This window comes from Salmo salar, chromosome 03 (genome assembly GCF_965601325.2).
Source record: "Salmo salar chromosome 03, fSalSal1, whole genome shotgun sequence".
Classification (NCBI taxonomy): Eukaryota; Metazoa; Chordata; class Actinopteri; order Salmoniformes; family Salmonidae; genus Salmo; species Salmo salar.
This window is the reverse complement of record NC_138293.1, coordinates 54,475,525-54,492,216: the sequence shown is the minus strand read 5'-3', so window position 1 is coordinate 54,492,216 and position 16,692 is coordinate 54,475,525. Positions and strand designations below refer to the sequence as shown.

General features: G+C 43.7%; 1 protein-coding gene across 2 annotated transcripts in view; it reads left to right on the top strand.

The window, feature by feature from the left end:
* Nucleotides 1-11,301: 11,301 nt before the first annotated feature.
* Nucleotides 11,302-16,692, top strand: part of LOC106600755 (serine/threonine-protein kinase TAO2) — a 36,219-nt gene continuing 30,828 nt past the window's right edge. Inside the window, exon 1 of one of the 2 annotated variants that reach the window (XM_014192362.3) lies at nucleotides 11,302-11,853. The gene's annotated coding sequence lies outside the window, so the exon portion shown is untranslated. The remainder of the gene's footprint in view (nucleotides 11,854-16,692) is intronic. The other variant, XM_014192361.3, reaches the window with a different exon arrangement.

Sequence of the window (16,692 nt, the reverse complement as noted above, 5' to 3'; positions counted from 1 at the left end):
AGATAAGCAACTATTGACTGTTTTTATTTTTTCAATGGTAAAATTTGTTTGTGGGACCCGCGGGCCCCAACAGGAGCCTCTTCACGCAAGCGAAACGATGCATCACCAAAAGAGAGCATGGATTTCCAACAACTCATTGCCAGGCTGACTCAGATGCAAGACTACAATACTGTGGCTGATATAAACGAAAGGCTGATGACACCAGTAGCTCAACTATTCCTACAGCAGAGCACTCCTCCAGCACCTGCACCGCCAGTCACTGCACTAACGAGCATTGGCTTGCGAAACTACCTCTAACTTCCTTCATACTGTAACAATGGGGAGGTGTGAGGATAACTTAATGGCATGTCTCAGGCTGAACGTGTTGGCAGTCAGGATCTCTAGTCTCCACCGAGTGTTGTTAACCCCCCAAAAGTCGGTGGAGAAACAAGCTTTTGGGTGTTCAGAGGTAAAACACGTAAGTTCCTCCGACTGGCATGGAAGTGGCTAGAGTCTTTAGAGGTGTAAGGATAATTAGGAGTCTGAAACAATGGGTATTTGGTGCAGTGATAATGGCTGGAGTACTCTAGTTTATTTTTGCATTTTGCTGTTCTCCAAATATAATTTTAGAGTTAAAAAATTGTGTAGAAATGCAGTAAACAAGCGTCAATAAATGAAAAGCATGAAGCTAATAACATAAACAACTTCATAGTTAAGAACACTAAAACAATATGGAAGAACATTTGACGTATTGTCACATCCTGACCATAGTAGGTTGTTGTTTTCTTGGTAGAGTGGTCAGGGGGTGTTTATCTGTTTTTGTATATCTATGTTCAGTTCAAGTTTTTGTATTTCTATGTTGGTCGTTGTTTGGCATGACCTCCAATTAGAGGCAGCTGGTTGTCGTTGTCTCTAATTGGAGGCCATATTTAAGTTGATGTTTTCCCACATGTCCTTGTGGGTGATTATATTTTGTGAGTGTGTATGTTCCTCCTGCGTCACGGTTTGTTGTTTTGTCGTTAAGTTTATTTGTTATTTGCATTTAGTTTCACGATCTAATAAATATGTGGAACGAAAACGCTGCGCTTTGGTCCGCTCCTTATAACAGCAGTGACATGTATTCTTGTTGCTTTTATGTATTTTGTTTTGTTGCTTTTTGTGCTATTGCTCTGTCTGCATGCTACGTGTTGGTTGTCCTATGCTCACTGCTCATTGTTTGTCGGTATTGTAATTGTTTTTAATAACCTGCCCAGGGACTGAGATTGAACATTAGCCGGCTGGCTAAAACCTGCACTTTTACTGAAACGTTGATTAATGTGCATTGTCCCTGTACAAACAAAAATAAACTCAAACTCAACAATATGTCACTCCCAAAACAAACAACCCTATGGAACAATCCTTGGATAGCTTTTCGGAATGCACCAATAAATTGGTCCACCTGCAAAACTAAAGACATAGAATGCCACCTGCCTTGTGCTTGTCTCCACCCCCCCACCAGGTGTCTCCCATTTGTCCCCATTTGTCTGTTGCCAGTTCGCCTTGTCAAGTCTTACCAGCGTGTTTTCGAGCCCTGGCCTGTCCCCTAGTATAATAAATATTATGAGAACTGTACTATCCACCTCCTGTGTCTGCATCTGGGTCATATCCTGAGTCGTGATATAGAAACCGTAAATGACTTGGTCATAGGAAATACATTGATTTCCATGACAGAATTAAAAATACATTCTGGACTGACCAATGTAGATCATTTCAAATACATACAACTTAAAAGTTTAATATCACAAAATGTTGATTTGAAATCTTTTGAACATCATAACCAATCTTGGGGAAATGCTATTTGAGTCAGAAAAGGATGTTCATATGATAGGGAAGATATACCAAACCTTTCAGAGAGCACATCCAACTGACAATCTCTTAGAGTAAAAATAGAAACTATTGGAAATAAGACTTTGAAACAACTGATATTGGCACAAGATGGAGGGAATGTTGGAACATACAGTGCCTTCAGAAAGTATTAATAGCCCTTGACCAATGTTCCCTCAAAAAATGTTCAGCACTGAGTAAATCTCTGGTCTGCTGAGCGCAAACTTGAACATTGTGAAAATTCTGTGCAACTTCCAGCACTCGTGAACACTGAGGCTGTGCCCGCTTTAAGTTACAATTTTTAAAACAGTGGATATGTGTCACGTCCTGGCCAGTATAAGGTTAATTGGTATTGTAGTTTGGTCAGGACGTGGCAGAGGGTATTTGTTTTATGTGGTTCGGGGTGGTGTTTTGGAAAATAGGGTGTTTGATTTAGTATTTCCGGGTTTTTGGGTTATGGTCTGTGTTTATGTATTTCTATGTGTTATCTAGTTAGTTGTATGTCTATGTTTGGTTAATTGGGGTGGACTTCCAATTGAAGGCAGCTGTGTGGTGTTACCTTTGATTGGAAGTCCTATATTAGTTGGGTGTGTTTGTTTGTCTAATTGTGGGAGATTATTTTTGCATTGCTTGTTTTGTAGCCTGTAAAACTGTTGCACTATTGTTGTTTTTTTGTATCGTGTTCACGTTAGAGATTTATTAAATTCAAGGATGAACACGACCTCCGCTGCGTATTGGTCTACCTTTTCTGACGAGGACTTTTCTATTTCTTCTGAAGACGATGAATGCTGTGACAATATGTAGGCTACTGTTACTATTTGATCATAATGTAGTTCTACCAGAGTGGCCTACCATCAAAAACAATGGAGAAAATGCATCCCATAACATTTTAACATGGAAATAGATGTTCTATCATTCAGCCTACAGTAGCACCCAATGTGTGGTGTTCAATGTAGGTGTCACGTCCTAGCCATTTCACATCGGTTACACCAACATACCCATAACATGATGCAGTCACCACCATGCTTGAAAATATGAAGAGTGGTACTCAGTGATGTGTTGTGTTGGATTTGCCCCAAACATAATGCTTTGTATTCAAGACAAAAAGTTAATTTCTTTGCCACATTTTTGTAGTATTACTTAAGCGGCTTGTTGCAAACAAGATGCATGTTTTGGAATATTTTTTTTCTGTACAGGCTTCCTTCTTTTTACTCTGTCAGTTAGGTTAGTATTGAGGGGTAATTACAATGTAGTTGATCCATCCTCAGTTCTCATATCACAGCCATTAAACTCTGTAACTGTTCTGAAGTTACTATTGGCCTAATTTCCTTCCTCTCCAGCAACTGGGTTAGGAAGGTCATTTGTATCTTTGTAGTGACTCTGTATTAATACACCATCCAAAGCCTAATTAATAACTTCACCATGCTCAAAGGGTTATTCAACGTCTGCTTTCTTTAATTTTACACATCTACCAATCGGTGCCCTTCTTTGCGAGGCAATGAAAAACCTCCCTGGTCTTTGTGGTTGAATCTGTGCTTGAAATTCAGTACTAGATTGAGGGACCTTACAGATAATGAATTGCATGTGTGGGGTACAGAGATGGAGTAGTCATTAAAAAATCATGTTTACCACTGTTATTGAACATGGAATGAGTCCATGCATCTTATTATGATACTTGTTAAGCACATTTGTACTCCTGAACTTAATTAGGCTTACCATAACAAAGGGATTGAATACTTATTGACTCAGCTTTAAATTGATTCATTTCTACAACTTTCTAAAAACAAAATTCCACTTTGACATTATGGGGTATTGTTTGTAGATCAGTGACACAAAATCTTGATTTAATAAAGCCCATGTAATGCTTTGTAGGTTAGCAGTAAAACCTTGAAATCAGCCCTTGCCTTAACAGGAAGACAGTATAGGGAGGTTAGCACTGGAGTAATATGATCAAAGTTTTTGGTTCTAGTCAGGATTCTAGCGGCCATATTTAGCACTGAAGTTCATTTAGTGCTTTATCCATGTAGCCAGAAAGTAGAGCATTGCAGTAGTCTAACCTCGCTAGAAGCCTGTGTTTCAGACATAAAGAAGTGGATGGCTGCAAACTTTCTACTTTTAAACTCGGACAAAACAGAGATGCTTGTTCTAGGTCCCAAGAAACAAAGAGATCTTCTGTTGAATCTGACAATTAATCTGGATGGTTGTACAGTCGTCTCAAATAAAACTGTGAAGGACCTCGGCGTTACTCTGGACCCTGATCTCTCTTTTGAAGAACATATCAAGACTGTTTCAAGGACAGCTTTTTTCCATCTACGTAACGTTGCAAAAATCTGAAACTTTCTGTCCAAAAATGACGCAGAAAAATGAATCCATGCTTTTGTTACTTCTAGGCTGGACTACTGCAATGCTCTACTTTCCGGCTACCCGGATATAGCACTAAACAAACTTCAGTTAGTGCTAAATACGGCTGCTAGAATCCTGACTAGAACCAAGAAATTTGATCATATTACTCCAGTGCTAGCCTCCCTACACTGGCTTCCTGTTAAGGCAAGGGCTGATTTCAAGGTTTTACTGCTAACCTACAAAGCATTACATGGGCTTGCTCCTACCTATCTTTCTGATTTGGTCCTGCCGTACATACCTACACGTACGCTACGGTCACAAGACGCAGGCCTCCTAATTGTCCCTAGAATTTCTAAGCAAACGGCGGGAGGTAGGGCTTTCTCCTATAGAGCTCCATTTTTATGGAATGGTCTGCCTACCAATGTGATAGACGCAGACTCAGTCTCAACCTTTAAGTCTTTACTGAAGACTTATCTCTTCAGTAGGTCCTATGATTAAGTATAGTCTGGCCCAGGAGTGTGAAGGTGAACGGAAAGGCTGGAGCAACGAACCGCCCTTGCTGTCTCTGCCTTGCCGGTTCCCCTCTTTCCACTGGGATTCTCTGCCTCTAACCCTTTTACAGGGGCTGAGTCACTGGCTTACTGGTGTTCTTCCATGCCGTCCATGGGAGGGGTGCGTCACTTGAGTGGGTTGAGTCACTGACATGGTCTTCCTGTCTGGGTTGGCGCCCCCCCTTGGGTTGTGCCATGGCGGAGATCGTTGTGGGCTATACTCGGCCTTGTCTTAGGACGGTAAGTTGGTGGTTGGAGACATCCCTCTAGTGGTGTGGGGGCTGTGCTTTGGCAAAGTGGGTGGGGTTATATCCTGCCTGTTTGGCCCTGTCCGGGGGTATCATTGGATGGGGCCACAGTGTCTCCTGACCCCTCCTGTCTCAGCCTCCAGTATTTATGCTGCAGTAGTTTATGTGTCGGGGGGCTAGGGTCAGTCTGTTACATCTGGAGTATTTCTCTTGTCTTATCCGGTGAATTTAAATATGCTCTCTGTAATTATCTCTTTCTCTCTTTCTGTCTTTCTCTCGGAGGACCTGAGCCCTAGGACCATGCCTCAGGACTACCTGGTATGATGACTCCTTGCTGTCCCCAGTCCACCTGGCCGTGCTGCTGCTCCAGTTTCAACTGTTCTGCCTGCGGCTATGGAACCCTGACCTGTTCACCGGACGTGCTTGTTGCACCCTCGACAACTACTATGATTATTATTATTTGACCATGCTGGTCATTTATGAACATTTTAACATCTTGACCATGTTCTGTTATAATATCCACCCTGCACAGCCAGAAGAGGACTGGCCACCCTTCATAGCCTGGTTCCTCTCTAGGTTTCTTCCTAGGTTTTTGGCCTTTCTAGGGAGTTTTTCCTAGGGAGTTTTTCCTAGCCACCGTGCTTCTTTCACATGCTTTGCTTGCTGTTTGGGGTTTTAGGCTGGGTTTCTGTACAGCACTTTGAGATATCAGCTGATGTACGAAGGGTTATATAAATACATTTGATTTGATTTGATTTGATTTAACCTAGAAGTGACAAAGGCATGGATACATTTTTCTGCATCATTTTTGGAAAGAAAATTTAAGATTTTTGCAATATTACGTAGATGGAAAAAAGCTGTCCTTGAAACAGTCTTGATATGTTCATCAAGAGAGAGATCAGAGTCCAGAGTAATGCCGAGGTCCTTCACAGTTTTATTTGAGACGACTGTACAAACATCAAGATTAATTGTCAGATTCAACAGATGATCTCTTTGTTTCTTGGGACCTGTTTTGTCTGAGTTTAAAAGTAGAACATTTGCAGCCATCCACTTCCTTACGTCTGAAACACAGGCTTCCAGCGAGGGCAATTTTGGGGCTTCACCATGTTTCATCTGAATGTACAGCTGTGTGTCATCCGCATAGCAGTGAAAGTTAACATTATGTTTTCGAATGACATCCCCAAGAGATAAAATATATAGTGAAAACAATCGTGGTCCTAAAACGGAACCTTGAGGAACACCGAAATGTACAGTTGATTTGTCAGAGGACAAACCATCCACAGAGACAAACTGATATCTTTCAGACAGATGAGATCTAAGCCAGGCCAGAACTTGTCCGTGTAGACCAATACCTGCTCATTAAGTCTCCTCGGGTTTCAGTGGAATTGGGATTCTCTTGGCTCCCTCCAGCGATACAATCCCATTGTTGACTGGTCTGCTGGTGCCATCATGGGCTGGAGCCGTTCTGCCACGCTCATTGCCTGAAGCCAACGCAGCCTGCCAGGGATGTCTTCCTGAGGGCTCAGAAGTTGCCTGGACCTCTCCGCCATTCCCGTGGAGTACCAGAACCTCTGGGAGGTGTTCAGTAAGGCCCGGCCACTTCGCTTCTGCCGCACCGGAAATTACTGTACTCTCTGTCGGGTCCAGAGACCAAGGTTATGGAGACATACATTGAGGACTCCTAGCTGCAGGGTTCATCCGTCCTTCTGCCTCCCCCGCCAGTGCAGGGTTCTTCTTTGTGGAGAAGGACAAAACTCTGCGCCAGTGCATCGACTACCGGGGCCTCAACGACATCATGGTGAAGAACCGTTACCCGCTACCACTCATCTCCTCTGCCTTCACCCTCTCCAGGGGGCCACCGTGTTCTCCAAGCTTGACCTACGGAATGCCTACCACCTGATGCGGATATGGGAAGGGGACGAATGGAAGACTGCCTTCAACACGGCCAGCAGTCACTACGAGTATCTGGTCATGCCATTTGGCCTTACCAATGCACCCAGCTGTGTTCCAGGCTCTGCTTAATGATGTTCTCCATGACATGTGGAACCTGTTCGTCTTCGTCTACCTTGACAACATCCTCGTCTTCTCCCACTCCACCCAAGAACACGTGCTCCACATCCGACAGGTTCTCCAACACCTCCTGGAGAACCAGCTTTTTGTGAAAACAGAGAAGTGTGAATTCCATCACTCCACCATTCCCTTCCTTGGTTACATCATCACTGCAGGGAGTATACAGATGGATCCTGGGAAGGTGAGAGCGGTGGTGGATTGGCCCCAACCTACGTCCAGGGTGCAGCTGCAATGTTTCCTGGGATTCAGCAACTTTTATTGCCACTTTATCCGGGGTTACAGCACCCTGGCTTCCCCCTTGTCTATACTCACCTCTCCCACAGTTCCGTTCACATGGTCCCCAGCTGCTGACCGAGCATTCCGGGATCTCAAATACCGTTTCACCACAGCTTCCATCTTGGTTCATCCTGACCCGACTCGCCAGTTCGTAGTGGAGGCCAATGCTTCGGATTGTGGAGTGGGGGCTGTCCTGTCCCAGCGTTCTACCCTGGACCTCAAGTTACATCTCTGCGCCTTCTTCCCTCATCGCCTCAACGCCACGGAGAGGAACTATGATGTAGGGAATCGTACGTTTCTCACGATGAAGATGGCATTGGAGGAGTGGAGGCACTGGCTGGAGGAGGCGGAGCATCTGTTCATTGTGTGGACCGACCACAAGAACCTGGAATATCTCCACACCGCCAAGCATCTCAAATCCAGGCAAGCTAAGCTGGGTGGGCCCTGCTTTTCACCTGGGTTCAACTTCTCCCTCTCATACCAACCGGGATCCAAGAATAACAAGCTGGATTCATTGTCACGCCGCTATAGCCCCACGGCTACAACTCCGGAACCTGAGACCATCCTTCCCACCTCGTGCCTGGCGACGGCACTCAGCTGCGGAATAGGGAAGCACGTTCGTGAGGTGCAGCATTCCCAGCCAAACCCTGGGGGGGAGGGGGGGCAGATAACCAGATGTTTGTTCCTGACACGGCCTGCTCCTCGGTCCTGGAGTTGGCCCACTCCTCCAGGCTTGCCTGCCACCCGGGCTCCCGTTAGACCCTGGCATTTGTGCAACAATGCTTTTGGTGGCCTTCCATGGTTCGTCACTGAATGCACGATCTGTGAGCAGAACAAGACTCCTTGGCAAGCCCCGGCTGGTCTCCTTCAACCTCTGCCTGTCCCTCATCATCCCTAGTCTAACATATCCCTGGACTTTGTCACGGGTCTCCCCTCCATCTGATGGCAACGCCACCATCTCTCACCCTTTGAGTGTTCTCTGGCTTATCAGCCCCCGCTCTTTCCTGAGCAAGAGGATGAGGTCGGCATACCTTCGGCCCAGATGTTTGTCCACCACTGTCGTTGTACCTGGAAGAGAGGCCAGTCAGCCTTGCTCAAGACCACCTCCAGGTATCGACGACAAGCGGACCGCCACCGGACCTCGACTCCCCGGTATTGTCTCGGGCAGAAGGTATGGTTGTCCACCTGAGATCTGCCCCTCCAGGTGGAGTCCCGCAAACTTTCCCCCCAGTTTATCGGGCCTTTCTCCATCTCCCAGGTCATCAACCCCTCTGCTGTTCATCTTCTGTTGCCCCATACCCTCCGTATAGATCCCACTTTCCTGTTTCCAGGCCCACCCCTCTCCCCCGTCTCATCGACGGCCAACCGGCGTACACGGTGAGGTGTCTCCTGAAGGTTCATCCTCTGGGCAGGGGATTCCAGTACCTGGTTGACTGGGAGGGTTATGGCCTGGAGGAGAGGTGGTGGGTCCCCGCTAGGGACATCCTGAACACAGGCCCCATCGCTGATTTCCAACACCAGCACCCCGGTCAACCAGGTATGCGCCTGGTTGACCCTGATCTGTTTCACCTGTCTTTGTGCTTGTCTCCACCCCCTCCAAGTGTCACCCATCTTCCCCATTATATTTATACCTGTATTCTCTGTTTGTCTGTTGCCAGTTCGTTTTGTTTGTCAAGCCTACCAATGTTTTTCCGCTTGCTCCTGTCTGTTTCTAGTTCCTGTTTTCAAGTTTTCCCAGTTTTGACCATTCTGCCTGCCCTGACCCTGAGCCTGCCTGCCTGCCGTTCTGTACCTTGTCACACCACACTGGATTATTGACCTCTGCCTGCCCCTGACCTGTCGTTTTGCCTGCCCCCTGTTCTAGTAATAAACTTTTGTTACATCAACGCTGTCTGCATCTGGGTCTTCCCTGAAACGTGATAGGTATGGCAACTGCTCGGCATCTCACCGCAAGGCACTACAGAGGGTAGTGTGTATGGTCCAGCAGTACATCACTGGGACCAAGCTTCCTGCCATCCAGGACCTCTATACCAGGCGGTGTCAGAGGAAGGCCCAAAAAATTGTCAAAGACTCCAGCCACCCAAGTCATAGACTGTTCTCTCTGCTACCGGGACCGGAGCGCCAAGTCTAGGTCCAAAATACTCCTTAACGGCTTCTATCCCCAAGGCATAAGACTGCTGAACAATTAATCAAATGGCTACCATGACTATTTGCATTGACACCCCCCCTTTTTTTTCTATTGCTGCTACTCGCTGTTTATTATCTATACATAGTCACTTTACATCTATCTACATGTACAGTGCCTTCGGAAGGTATTCAGACCTATTGACTTTTTCCACATTTTGTCTTATTCTAAAATTGATTTTTTTTATCCTCTACAATCTACACACAATACCCCATAATGTCAAAGCAAAAACAGGTTTTTATACATTTTTTCTAATTTATACCAATAAAAAAACAGAAATACCTTATTTACATACGTATTCAGACCCTTTGCTACGAGACTCGAAATTGAGCTCAGGTGCATCCTGTTTCCATTGATCATCCTTGAAATGTTTCTACAATTTGATTGGAGTCCACCTGTGGTGAATTCAATTGATTGGACATGATTTGGAAAGGCACATACCTGTCTATATAAGGTCCCACAGTTGAAAGTGCATGTCAGAGCCAAAACCAAGCCATGAGATTGAAGGAATTGTCCGTAGAGCTCTGAGACAGGATTGAGTCGAGGCACAGATCTTTATTTTTAATAAATCAGCCAAAATTTCTAAACCTGTTTTTGGTTTGTCATTATGGGGTATTGTGTGTAGATTGATGAGGGAAAAAAACGATGTATTCAATTTTAGATTGAAGTTGTAGCCTAACAAAAAATGTAAATAGTCAAGGAGTCTGGATCAAGGATGATCAATGGAAACAGGATGCACCGGAGCTCAGTTTCGAGTCTCATAGCAAAGGGTCTGAATACTGTAAATAAGTATTTTTTTAAATAAATTAGCAAAGAATTCTAAAAACCTGTTTTCGCTTCGTCATTATGGGGTATTATGTGTAGATTGCTGAGTTTTGAAATGTTTTTAAAAAAAGACATTTTAGAATAAGACTAACGTAACAAAATGTGGATAAAGTCAAGGGTATACACTAGATTACTAACTGGGAGCTGTTTTGAAGCCATCACGACTCTGTCTTGGAACTCCCCCATTGTTGTAAAAAATATTTTGGAAGCTATAGCTATATTTTGAAATATATGTTTGTTTTTATTCTATTAGACACCTAAGTGCATGCTTTTAAATCATGAGCTAAAACAACATTTTAGAAAATATATAAACGTTTTCCTTAAAGTATAATTTAGTACTACTGTTACTATCCCCACTACAACAAATAAATACTTAAATACATGTAATTTTGTCTTTGAAATATTTAATTGAAATAGTGTAGAATTCAATTAATTCCTTCTGGCTTCATGGCCTGAGCAACAGGCAGTTTACTTTGGGCACGTCATTCAGGCGGAATTCTTTTTTTAAGGGCCTAACCAGACGTTAATAAGAGCAAATTCTTATTTACAATGACGCTGGGCCGATTGTGCGCTTCCCTACGGGACTCCCAATCACGGCCAGTTGTGATACAGCCTCAGTCAGCCTAAACCAGGGTGTCTGTAGTGACGCCACTAGACCGTGCGCCACTCCTCCTGAGGATATTTTTCGGTGAACTGACTGAGTTGGGTGTAAGGTGTAACCACATTTTACTTGTAACTATTTCGGGCACAAATGATAGGCAGACCGAAATAGCAAGTTGTGGTTTCTTTAGTCCACCTGCCTGCACCTACGGGTGTGAGGCTATTTAGATATGTGTATATTTCACTCTCCAGCCTGAGAAAGGCAGCAATACGCATTACAGCGTCTAGTGTGCCGGAAGCGGACAAGAAGAAGAAGAAGACACCCACACAGATAGAACAATGATATTTAGTCATAAAAATATTTGACAACCATGCTCGTTACTTCCGGTTTCCGCATGGCTCCCGCCCCACTCACAGCCATCTTGTTTTTTTTTTCTGAACAAAAAAAGGTGTGAGACAGAAAAACACTGACGGGGGAGAAGCATATTAGACATTTTTGAAACTTGACGGAAAGACGGATGTAGCGATACAATACGATATGAAAGGAAGGGGAGCAGGCGAGGTGGAAGAAGACCAGCCGCACCCCGTATACAGCTAACGTTAGCTAGTAGCTAGCCAGCTAAGCTAACTGGCTAGTGGCTCACCAGTTCGGGACGGATTAAGTAGCTAGTCAGACAGCTAGCTAAGCTAGCTAGCTTCTGCTCAGCCCTACCGATAGCTAGCCTAGGAAATTGAGAACAAATCAAATTCGTCGTCGGATGTATGTGAGAAGGAAATCGATGACAATGCATCGTACGTCGATTTGAGACCCCCCCTCCCCCCCATTGAAAAGACCACCACTAACGTTACAAGCTACGGGTATTGGAGAAATTGTTTTTTTTCTGTAGCTAGAGCGGGATCATAACAAGCCGTGGTAAGTGTTGCAATTTATTGTCAACAATGATGGGTAGCAAGCTAGCCGTCCATCTTAGCGCTAGTTAGCCAGTTTGCGATTCTGGCCTTAGCGTGTATTTAGCATCAGAATAGTTACATATCAATTGACTGAAATTAATTGACCGGCCAGCTAGCGAACTAACCAGCTAACTGACATTGCATAACTAACTAGCTTACTAAACTAACGACGGTATGGTGTTTGCATACATCCATTGATAGCTAAACTCAGCGGACATTGACATGCCTGAGCCCCAAAAAATATATATCTATAACTATGACATAGTCTAATGTGGATAACTAGCTAGATATCTCAATGACAACCCCTATTTAAGCATAGACATACTTGTAAACGTGTAGTTAACAAAGTTGAAAGTGAGTGAGACTCATGCATGGTTTGGCAAGACCTAACGTTAGCCTAGGTCCTGGTTGAAAATATATCCCATCTTCAACCTAGGGCGAGACCCGGGTTCGAACCCCGTCTGTCACACAAGACTCGTTACATGGCATGACGACATATAAATAGAATGAATGACACACACTGGTTTTATTGTAGCCAAGCATTCCATGACCCAATTCCTTTCTTCCAGAATTAGTTAGTCTTGCTACATGGCTAGATCAGTCAGATCATGTTGGAGCGGCAGGTAGCCTAGTGGTTAGAGCATTGGGCCAGAAAGGTTACTAGATCGAATCCCTGAGCTGATAAGCTAAACAACTGTCATTCTGCCCCTGAACAAGACCGGTAACCCTGTTCCTAGGCCGTCGTTGTAAATAAGAATTTGTTCTTAGAAAGGTTAAATAAATAAAAATAAATGTTTGTGCTGTCATGAGCAATTCCTTTAATTAAATGCACAGTCCCCCACATTAATTTACCCACAGTTCAGCTACTATTGACCTACTTTACTATGATTCACATCACACTAAAAAGGGTGAATGCATACTGGAACAAAACGGGGAAAAATAGGGAATGGAAATTAGTGTAACGTTGGAGAATTGGATCAATTTCAAACCAACAATATAGGCCATAAATTCACATCAGCTGCAATAACTCCCTAGTGTTTATTGCTTGACAACACCTATCGGTAATATGCTCAGTGTAGCCACTGATGACATCACAGTTAACTAGTTCAAGACGTAGGTCTTCTGTGCCAACATGAGTCTCGAATTGACCCTAAAGTCGTGGGTTTGGTTCACGAAGCCCATATAATGTACGGACATGGCACGTCCTTTCCTCCCCCCCCCCCCCCCACACACACACACACTCTTGCACGCTAACACAAACACTTGTCTTGCGCACACATTATTTTAAAGGGTTGATTTAAAGAGAGCATCCAAAGCCCAGTGGGGGCCCTAAGGCGATGTCTTGATGCATTCACTCCAGACTGAATCACTGGAGCTGGTTACGTTAGCTCTGCTAGTTCCTCTCCAGCGGTCACACTCAAAACCGACCTAGACTTAGGCATCCTTCCTTTCTTTATTCCTTGAAATAGGCTAATCACTAATCTTGCATGACATGATTGGAGGAATCATCGATGGAAGGCCATGCTCGCACCTGTACAACCATGTGAGATCAGTGACTATTTCGAGGGAGGAAGGAGGATGCATTTGAAGAGTGTTTGAATAGGGACTTGGCTGTTTTTAATGGAATAGTTCACCACCAAAATCTACATTAGTCAGGTGGTTAGGCTGCATGTCATGATATTCCACACCATATGATGTAGCCTATTTGCAAACTATTAGATATCTGCAGGCCAGACATCAATCTTGAATTAATGGGAAATATAGGTGCTGGGTAAATCCACTTGAATTCAATCACTTTTTGACAGCATCCCTTTGGTTTTAAACCAAACTTTCTATACATGTTTGCCTGTGGAAGACTTGGTCAGAAAGTCTTTTTGGACCTGAATGCCAAAACATTCAGGAGATAAAGGTGCTCAAAGTTGACCCATTTTGCATACCCCACAATACCATGAGACATCCATGTCTTCATCACTGGAAAAGCTTACAAACATGGTTGTCAAACTATTTTATTTGTTTTAAGAATACACAGTACCAGTCAAAAGTATGGACACACACTCAGTCACTGGTTTTTCTCTATTTTTACTATTTTCTACATTGTAGAATAATAGTGAAGACATCAACACTATGAAATAACACACATGGAATCATGTAGTAACCAAAAAATTGTTAAACAAATCAAAATATATTTTACATTCTTCAAAGTAGCCACTCTTTGCCTTGATGAGAGCTTCACACACTCTTGGCATTTTCTCAACCAGCTCTACCTGGAATGCTTTCCAACGGTCTTGAAGGAGTTCCCACATATGCTGAGCACTTGTTGGCTGCTTTTCCTTCACTCTGCGGTCCAACTCATCCCAAACCATCTCAATTGGGTTGAGGTCGGGTGATTGTGGAGGCCAGGTCATCTAATGCAGCACTCCATCACTCTCCTTCTTGGTCAAATAGCCCTTACACAGCCTGGAGCTGTGTTTCGGATCATTGTCCTGTTAAAAAATGTAATTATTGTCCCAGTAAGCGCAAACCAGATGGGAATTCTGCGGAATTCTAAATAAATCACTGACAGTGTCACCAGCAAAGCACCATCACACCACCTCCATGCTTCACGGTGGGAACCACACATGCGGAGGTCATCTGTTCGCCTACTCTGCGTCTCACAAAGACACAGCGATTGGAATCAAAAATCTCCACATTCGGACTCATCAGACCAACGGACACATTTCCACCGGTCTAATGTCCATTGCTTGTGTTTCTTGGCCCAAGCAAGTCTCTTCTTCTTATTGGTGTCCTTTAGTAATGGTTTCTTTGCAGCAATTTGACGATGAAGGCCTGATTCATACAATCTCTTCTGAACAGTTGATGTTGAGATGTGTCTGTTACTTGAACTCTGTGAAGCATTTATTTGGGCTGCAATCTGAGGCTGGTAACTGAAATAAACTTATCCTCTGCAGCAGAGGTAACTCTGGGTCTTCCATTCCTGTGGTGGTCCTCATGAGAGACAGTTTCATCATAGCGCTTGTTGGTTTTTGCGACTGCACTTGAAGAAACTTTCAAAGTTCTTGACATTTTCCTGATTGACTGACCTTCATGTCTTAAAGTACGTTTCTCTTTGCTTATTTGAGCTATTCTTGCAATAATATGGACTTGGGTCTTTTACCAAATAGGGCTATCTTCTGTGTACCACCCCTACCTTGTCACAACACAACTGATTGGCGCAAACACATTGAGAAGGAAAGAAATTCCACAAATTAACTTTTAACAAGGCACACCTGTTAATTGAAATGCATTCCAGGTGACTACCTCATGAAGCTGGTTGAGAGAATGCCAAGCGTGTGCAAAGCTGTCATCAAGGCAAAGGGTGGCTACTTTGAATAATTTGAAATATAAAATATTTTTTGATTTGTGTAACACTTCTTTGGTTACTACAAGATTCCATATGTGTTATTTCATAGTTTTTATGTTACTATTCAACAATGTAAAATAATTGAGCGTTCTTATCTAATTCCACATTTACTTTTCATCAGCCAACGAGATGAGTAGGCCTAACGAACAGCGAAAGCACTAGCCTATGTCCACGCAGTAATCGTGGAATGAAAGTCTATCACAGTATTACTTACCTGTCAGTGTTGTGATTGACTGTGATATAGGCCTAATGATTTCTCACGCCGAGAGTCAAAATGGGAAAGCTGTTCTGAATTTGTGGCTGTGTTATCTAGGCTTGAGCCTATTACTTTCGGTGTTGTTCCACCGGCATCAAGGACATGACAGAGCGATTTCCACTAGATAACACAGCCACAAAGTCAGAACAGCTTTCCCAGTTTGACAACAGATGCCGCTCCATCGGGAGAAATCAATAGGCGAATATCCCAGCCAATCACAACACTGGGATGTGAGTAATACTGTGAAAGACTATCATTCCGCAATCACAGCAGATATATTATGGGCATTTCTTAAAATTACAGTACAAAAATAAAATCCTGTGGAGCACCTTTTAAGTTATGAGTAAACCATGTCTCTTGCTCTCACGGCACTTTGATTTACACTTAGACAGAGGGACTGTGTTTTATATAGTGTGTGTGTGCACATGCCATGAGAGTTTGTGTCCATCACCGTGATATGTACGCTAGCGCTCTCTGCTGAGGTTGAGACCAATAATACATTTTTAATATGGGTTTGTTATTAAGTGCGCTTTGTGAGAACTAGTCTCCCTCTTTTTTGGTTTCTCTCCTCACTTGTTCTCAACCTTTCTATCTCTATACCCTTCTTTACTCCTCTTTCTCTCTCTCTACCTCTATTCCCCTACACTCTCTCTGCTAGGGCTGGGCGGTATACTGTATTTTTACTATATACCGGTAGTTATGCATGGACCCGGTTTGGGTTTTTGCTTTACCTTCTATAACAGTATTTGAATGTTTGGTTTGTTGAACGTGATAGGCCGTGTGTAACGTCCATTTTTATACACTGCTCAAAAAAATAAAGGGAACACTTAAAGAACACAATGTAACTCCAAGTCAATCACACTTCTGTGAAATCAAACTGTCCACTTAGGAAGCAACATTGATTGACAATACATTTCATATGCTGTTGTGCAAATGGAATAGACAACAGGTGGAAATTATAGGCAATTAGCAAGACACCCCCAATAAAGGAGTGGTTCTAAAGGTGTCACCACAGACCACTTCTCGGTTCCTATGCTTCCTGGCTGATGTTTTGGTCACTTTTGAATGCTGGCGGTGCTTTCACTCTAGTGGTAGCATGAGACGGAGTCTACAACCCACACAAGTGGCTCAGGAAGTGCAGCTCA